This window comes from Gossypium arboreum, chromosome 8 (assembly GCF_025698485.1).
Source record: "Gossypium arboreum isolate Shixiya-1 chromosome 8, ASM2569848v2, whole genome shotgun sequence".
Lineage (NCBI taxonomy): Eukaryota > Viridiplantae > Streptophyta > Magnoliopsida > Malvales > Malvaceae > Gossypium > Gossypium arboreum.
Window position 1 is genome coordinate 50,928,611 of NC_069077.1, and position 6,330 is coordinate 50,934,940.

General features: G+C 39.7%; 1 non-coding gene across 1 annotated transcript; it reads right to left on the bottom strand.

Moving 5' to 3' along the window:
- Positions 1 to 793: 793 nt before the first annotated feature.
- LOC128279938 (small nucleolar RNA R71) lies at positions 794 to 900 on the bottom strand. Its single transcript, XR_008270122.1, has one exon. It is a non-coding gene; the product is annotated as a small nucleolar RNA R71 (small nucleolar RNA).
- Between the last annotated feature and the right edge of the window lie 5,430 nt (positions 901 to 6,330).

Sequence of the window (6,330 nt, forward strand, 5' to 3'; positions counted from 1 at the left end):
CCTACATTGCGATAATAGTTAGTTCAAGAACAGGTAATTATTAATATTTAAAACCTATCATGAAACTACGCGATCAAGTTTTTGGCGCCGTTGCCAGGGAACTGAAATATTAGGAACGCTTAATTTTTATTACTTTAGCCATATATTTTTCTTGCAATTTAATTTAATTTAATTATTTATTAACTTACTTTTTCTTTCTCTTGACAGGTTTTAATAGTTTATGACTATAAGAAACCCGTCGAGACCATTACTTTTTGACGAAGAAATCGATCGTACAGTTCATAGAAACCAAAGAGAAATAAGGCGTAGCTTAAGATACACGAAGAACGAGCAAGAAGACGATACTGAACCCCCAACCGAAGAGATGGCTGAAAACTAAGGCAATCAGCTACCTCCTGCAATTGCAGTTAATCAAAATCCTACTCCACACACTATGTATGATTATGCTAAACCTTCTTTAACTGGAACTGAATCTAGCATAGTTAGACCTGCTGTAGCTGCAAAAACTTTTGAATTAAAACCAAACACTATTCAGATGATACAGCAATTTGTTCAGTTTGATGGTTTCCAGGATGAAGATCCCAACGCTCACTTAGAAAACTTTTTGGAATTTTGTGATACATTTAAAAACAATGGCGTTTCTGATGATGCCATTTGTCTTCGGTTATTCCCTTTTTCATTAAGGAACAAAGCTAAACAGTGGTTGAACTCGTTACCACGAGGGTTAATTACTACTTGGGAACAAATGACCAAAAAATTCTTACTAAAATATTTTTCACAGGCGAAAATGGCTAAATTACGTAATGACATCTCTTCTTTTGTACAGATGGATTTAGAAACCCTTTACGATGCATGGGAGAGATACAAGGACTTACTGAGAAGGTGCCCTCACCATGGGTTACCGCTTTGGCTCCAAGTACAAACATTTCATAATGGTCTAAATTCTTCGACTCGGCAAATGGTTGATGCAGCAGCGGGTGGAACCATCAATAATAAAACACCTGAAGATGCCTATGAGTTTATAGAGAAGATGTCACTGAATAACTATCAGTGGCAAGTCATGAGGACAAAGCCAACTAAAACAACTGGCGTTTATAATGTCGATTCGGTCACCATGCTCTTTAATCAGGTAGAACTCTTAAATAAAAAGATTGATGGTTTTCTTACTTCTTCACGGGTTCACCCAGTAATGCAATGCGAAGCAAGTAGTGGTGGAACAAGCTATTCGAAATATCAACCTTATGGCCATAACATGGATAACGAGCAACTAAACTACATGGGTAATAATCCTCGACCTCAAAACAATCTATTTAGTAACACTGACAACGTAGGTTGGAGGAACCATCCCAATTTTTTGTGGGGAGGCCAAGGAAATCAAAGACCACAACATCCTCCGGGTTTTCAGCAACCACCCTACCAATAGGAAAAGAAGCCAAACCTTGAATAGATGCTCTCAAAGTTTATATCAGTGTCAGAAACCCGTTTTCAGAACATCGAGGCAGCACTTAAAAATCAACAAACGTCGATTCAAGGGCTCGAAACTCAGATAGGCCAGCTTTCCAAACTAATCTTCGAACGACCACAAGGTAGTTTGCCAAGTAATACTGAACCCAACCCAAGGGAATAGCTCAACGAGATTAATGTTTAAGATGAAGAAGGATTTTTGGAAGCTGAACCAGAACCGCGACAAGAAACTGTGGTAAGCAAAGGTCAAGGTGAGGTAGATCAAAATAAAAACAAACCAGTGACTGTCAAATATAAACCTCGTGTGTCGCACCCCAATGCGACAAGGAAAGACCGCTTAGATGAACAATTTGGTAAATTCCTTAAACTCTTAAAAAAATTACATATTAACTTACCGTTTATTGAAGCTCTATTGCAGATGCCAAAGGCAATGAAATTTTTAAAAAAGCCTTTAGCAAATAAGCGGAAGTTGGACGAAACGTCGCATGTGGAGCTGAACGCAGTTTGCTCGGCCATTCTCCAAAATAAACTACCCAACAAACTAAAAGACCCAGGAAGCTTTACTATTCCCTGCTTAATTGGTAGTTTAGATGTTAATCATGCATTAGCTGATCTAGGGGCTAGTATCAACGTCATGCCTTACAAAATGTTTAAGCAACTAGGTCTCAAGAAACCCAAACAGTCTAGGATGAACAATCAATTAGCAGATAAAACTATAAGATTCCCTAGAGGTATTATTGAAGATGTGCTAGTTAAAATCGATAAATTTATATTTCCCATTGACTTTATTGTTCCAGACATAGAAGAGGATAGCAACACTCCCTTAATTCTAGGAAGGCCTTTTTTAAGAACTGCTAAAACCATCATTGATGTTGGCATAGGTGAACTCACACTCCAGGTGGGAGACAAAACAATCACCCTTCAAGCTCACAATTCTGGCAACACATCAGGAATTGAAGGTGATCATTTAAACCATTCTACTAAAACTAACAATATAGTGCAACCTACTTTACAAAAAATGAGTCTGAAGGAAGCACACGAGTCATTCTCAAGCACTAGTAGAGGACCTGTTCATGAAGATCAAAGACTACAAATCAAAGAACTCGATGAATGGCAGACGTACAAACCAAGAACACCCGACAAACTGAAAGTACTCCAAAACACGTCCTTTACCTCTCCAAATAAACTTAAGGTTGGTGATAAGGTCTTATTAGATGCCGCGGATCCCCATATTGTCACTACCACACCAAATGAGGAAACCCCTCTTACGGTACTTAGTATTTTTCCATTTGGTACGGTGGAGGTGAGTGATCCCAAGTTCGGCACTTCTAAAGTAAACAACACTAGATTAAAACCTTATTTTGATGAGATTGATAGCAGGAATGAGGAGTATAAACTCCTTAAATCACCATGACCATTCACTGAAGAGGTAAGTCGAGCTTAGACTATAAATAAGCGCTTCTCGGGAGGCAACCCGAGCACTAACAATATTAATTTCTTTAATTTTGGTATTTAACTCCTAACTTACTAATAGAGATCTTGAATATAGGTATTTTCATAGAGACACGGCCAATCACACGGGCATGCTTAAGGCCGTGTGAAAACAGGGCAAGGATTTCACTAAAACAGGCTACGATAAAATGCCATGACTGTCCGATATGGCCGTGGTCGAGCCTGCCAAAACAACATGGGCGTGAGACACACCTGTGTGGAAGAACCGTGGGCTAGCCTGCCAAAACAACACAGACGTGCGACAAGTCCGTGTAGAACAACTGTGGTCGAACCTGTTAAATTAACACAAGCATATGGCTTGCACACACCGGTGTGGGAGAATCGAATGAAGCTAGACACGGCTATGCGATACAGCCATGTGAACCCACACGCCCAAGGAACACGAGTGTGTACTAAATGTGAGACGCGCCCAAATTTGAATTTTGCGAATAACACGGGCTAAAATTGGGGGACACGGGCGTGTGCCTTGGCCGTGTAGCCCAAAATCTATAAATACCCTGCACTATTAACTTTCTTCCCCATTCAAAAACCCTAACCCTAGTCGCTGCAACTCCATACGGCCTCCCTACCACGCCCGTGCACCGCCTACAACTCCATTCTCGACGCTTAGCGTTTGTTAACTCCTTTTTATTTTATTTCATTGATTTATAATGCTTTTTATCATATTAATCTATATTTTTCATGTTATTTCCATATTGATAATCATATAAATTTCATTTCTCAAACAAGTTATTATCTTTATCATGTTTAAAATCTTACTCATTACATGATTCCTACACTTCATTCAATTAGTTAGAAGTGAATATTCATGGCTAGGATAGTTGAAATAATCATGCATATTTTGTTGACATCTCTTTTCATTCATATAGTATTTTGCATTCCGTTCCTTGCCATTTTTACTTATATTACCATGCTCATGCCACAAAGAAATGGGTCATTGAACTTATTGTTTCAATTGAATTTAGTAATTGTGGCTGAATTCAGTTATGCATTTTCCTTTTCGATTTAGTCGCTTTCCTTTTATTTATTATAAATTGTCTACTCATCAAAAGACGAATTGATATCTCCACTTGCAGGTACACAATGTCATCTTCAAGAGGAAAGAAAACTGCCGTACCTACTTCAAAGAAGAAGAATGGAGCGTCCTTTTTCGTAGGTCCAACCACAGAAATTTGTCACCCTCTTCTAGAATTTCCTCGAGGGCCCTAGGAAGAACTTTTCCTGATACTTTAGGCTCAACCTTTAATTGCTGACCGCTGCATCGACTAGGCTACCGTAGAACAAGTACAGAATGGCTGATGCGATTCGGGCCCTCCTAACCACTGACCCTTGGGAGCTATTCTCTGGGATCATCGAACCAACATACCTCGAGCTCATAATGGAACTATGCTCAACGTTCCATCTCCAGACCGTAATGACGAACTACGATGATCCTGGCACAGTCTAATTTCGCCTAGGCAGATTAATCCTTCAGCTAAGCGTCCCAGAGTTTGGTGCTGCACTAGGCTTATATACGGAGGAGTTCAAGGAGGAGAATGAACTACATGCTCTCAGTCGCCACATACATTTCTCTCCCTCGAAGTACTGGCACACTTTGTCCCCTACCACAGCCTCCTACAATCCTAGCCACTCCAAGGCATCAGTTCTTCCACCATCCTTGAGGTACTTACACGCTATTTTAGCTCACACGATTATAAGGAGGCGAGAGAGCACTGGCGTCATCAACACCCACAATGTCTACTTCTTATGGTGCATGTCACAAGGGCACGTCATTGACCTTGCCTATTTCATCGCCCTTGTGATTCAGCACCAGACAGAGCAACATCGGAAGGGGGTCATCTCCATTGGCCCTTACATGACTCGGCTGGCGCGACATTTCGGGCTCCTCAACACCGCGGCCCAAGAATCATCCCTCACCCTTATCGGCCACATGTCTTCACAAGGCATCTCGAGCATGCTTAGAATGAGGATGATCGAGAGGCGCGGAGGAACCTGCCCTCCCCAGTACTGTCTCACCCAATCTACCGAGCAGGAGGCCTACGAGGATATTCCTGAAGATGTCCCCCCACAGTACGAAGACCCACCAACTTAGCCACCACCACCCTCTCGTCTAGTTCATGCAACGACTTCATATGCTGACATCTCTGAGCGCTTCATCTGATTCGAGCAGCAGTGTTTTCAATAATTTGACAACATTGATGCTACTCTACAGTAAATTTGTTAGCACCTTCATATCTCATCGCCAGTCCCACCTCGCGAACCATCCAGCGATAAAGATGTCTAAACATAATTATTTATTATTTTATGTTTTTAATTTCGGTTATTTCTTTTTGAATAATTATTCTCCCTAATATCCCCTAAAAAGTTCCTGATTTTATCACAGTCATATAGAGCTCTTAAGCTCATTGTCACATAGGAACTAAAACTCCACTGGGAAAGGTTCTCCACGACTGCCATGTCCTGCTCTCCTACGACCATTGCTACCACTAGAAATAATATCCTTTTGGCGCAGGACTTATGGCCTGATGAACCTCTACGACCGCCAGAGTATCCTCCTCCACTCTTGAACCGATTCCTCTCCAGAACTCCAGTTCGAGGAATTCATCATACAGGAAGTTTCACTTCTCTCCTTATCTTATTTTTTTGACTCTAATATCTATTTTTACATTGAGGGAAATGTACATCTTAAATGTGGGGGTTATTTATTTCATTATCAGAAAAATCCCTCAATGATTGCCTTGTTCTCTTGAAAAGCTTTCATATCATATTTAGGATAAATTTTAATTGATTTATGATTTTGATTGATATATCTTGAATTAAAACATAGGAATTTATGATTGATTATTTAAACTTTAAGACATTAGAGAATCAAGCATGATAAGTTAATTTTTAAGAATTTAAAATTATAAGCTATTTCCCCAAGTCTAGGTATTACTTTGAATTGAAATTCACGAGCCTAAACATCAAAAACCCATAATTTTTATGAGATTTTTTAGCCTTTTGAGCATCTATTAGTTCTTTCATGCTCACTTTCATTATTGCTTTGAGTGCGTCAGTATTGAACTGTTATTCTAGAACTTGCTTGATTATGCATGTCGAGACCACACCATTTGATTTGATATCTCAAAATGATTAAGGCACTTAGGATTCACCCACTCATGCCATGAAAAGCCTACCTTCACGATTAATGTAATAGCCCAGTTTAGACCTTAATCGGAACAGTGGTTTCGGGACCATAAATTCGAGTCAAAAAAATATTTTAGTATTATTCTTGGTGTTTACAGTATGTGAATTAATATGTGTGAAATTTTCGTGTGAAAATTTTATCGTTTGTGAGCTCAATTTTTTAAGAGG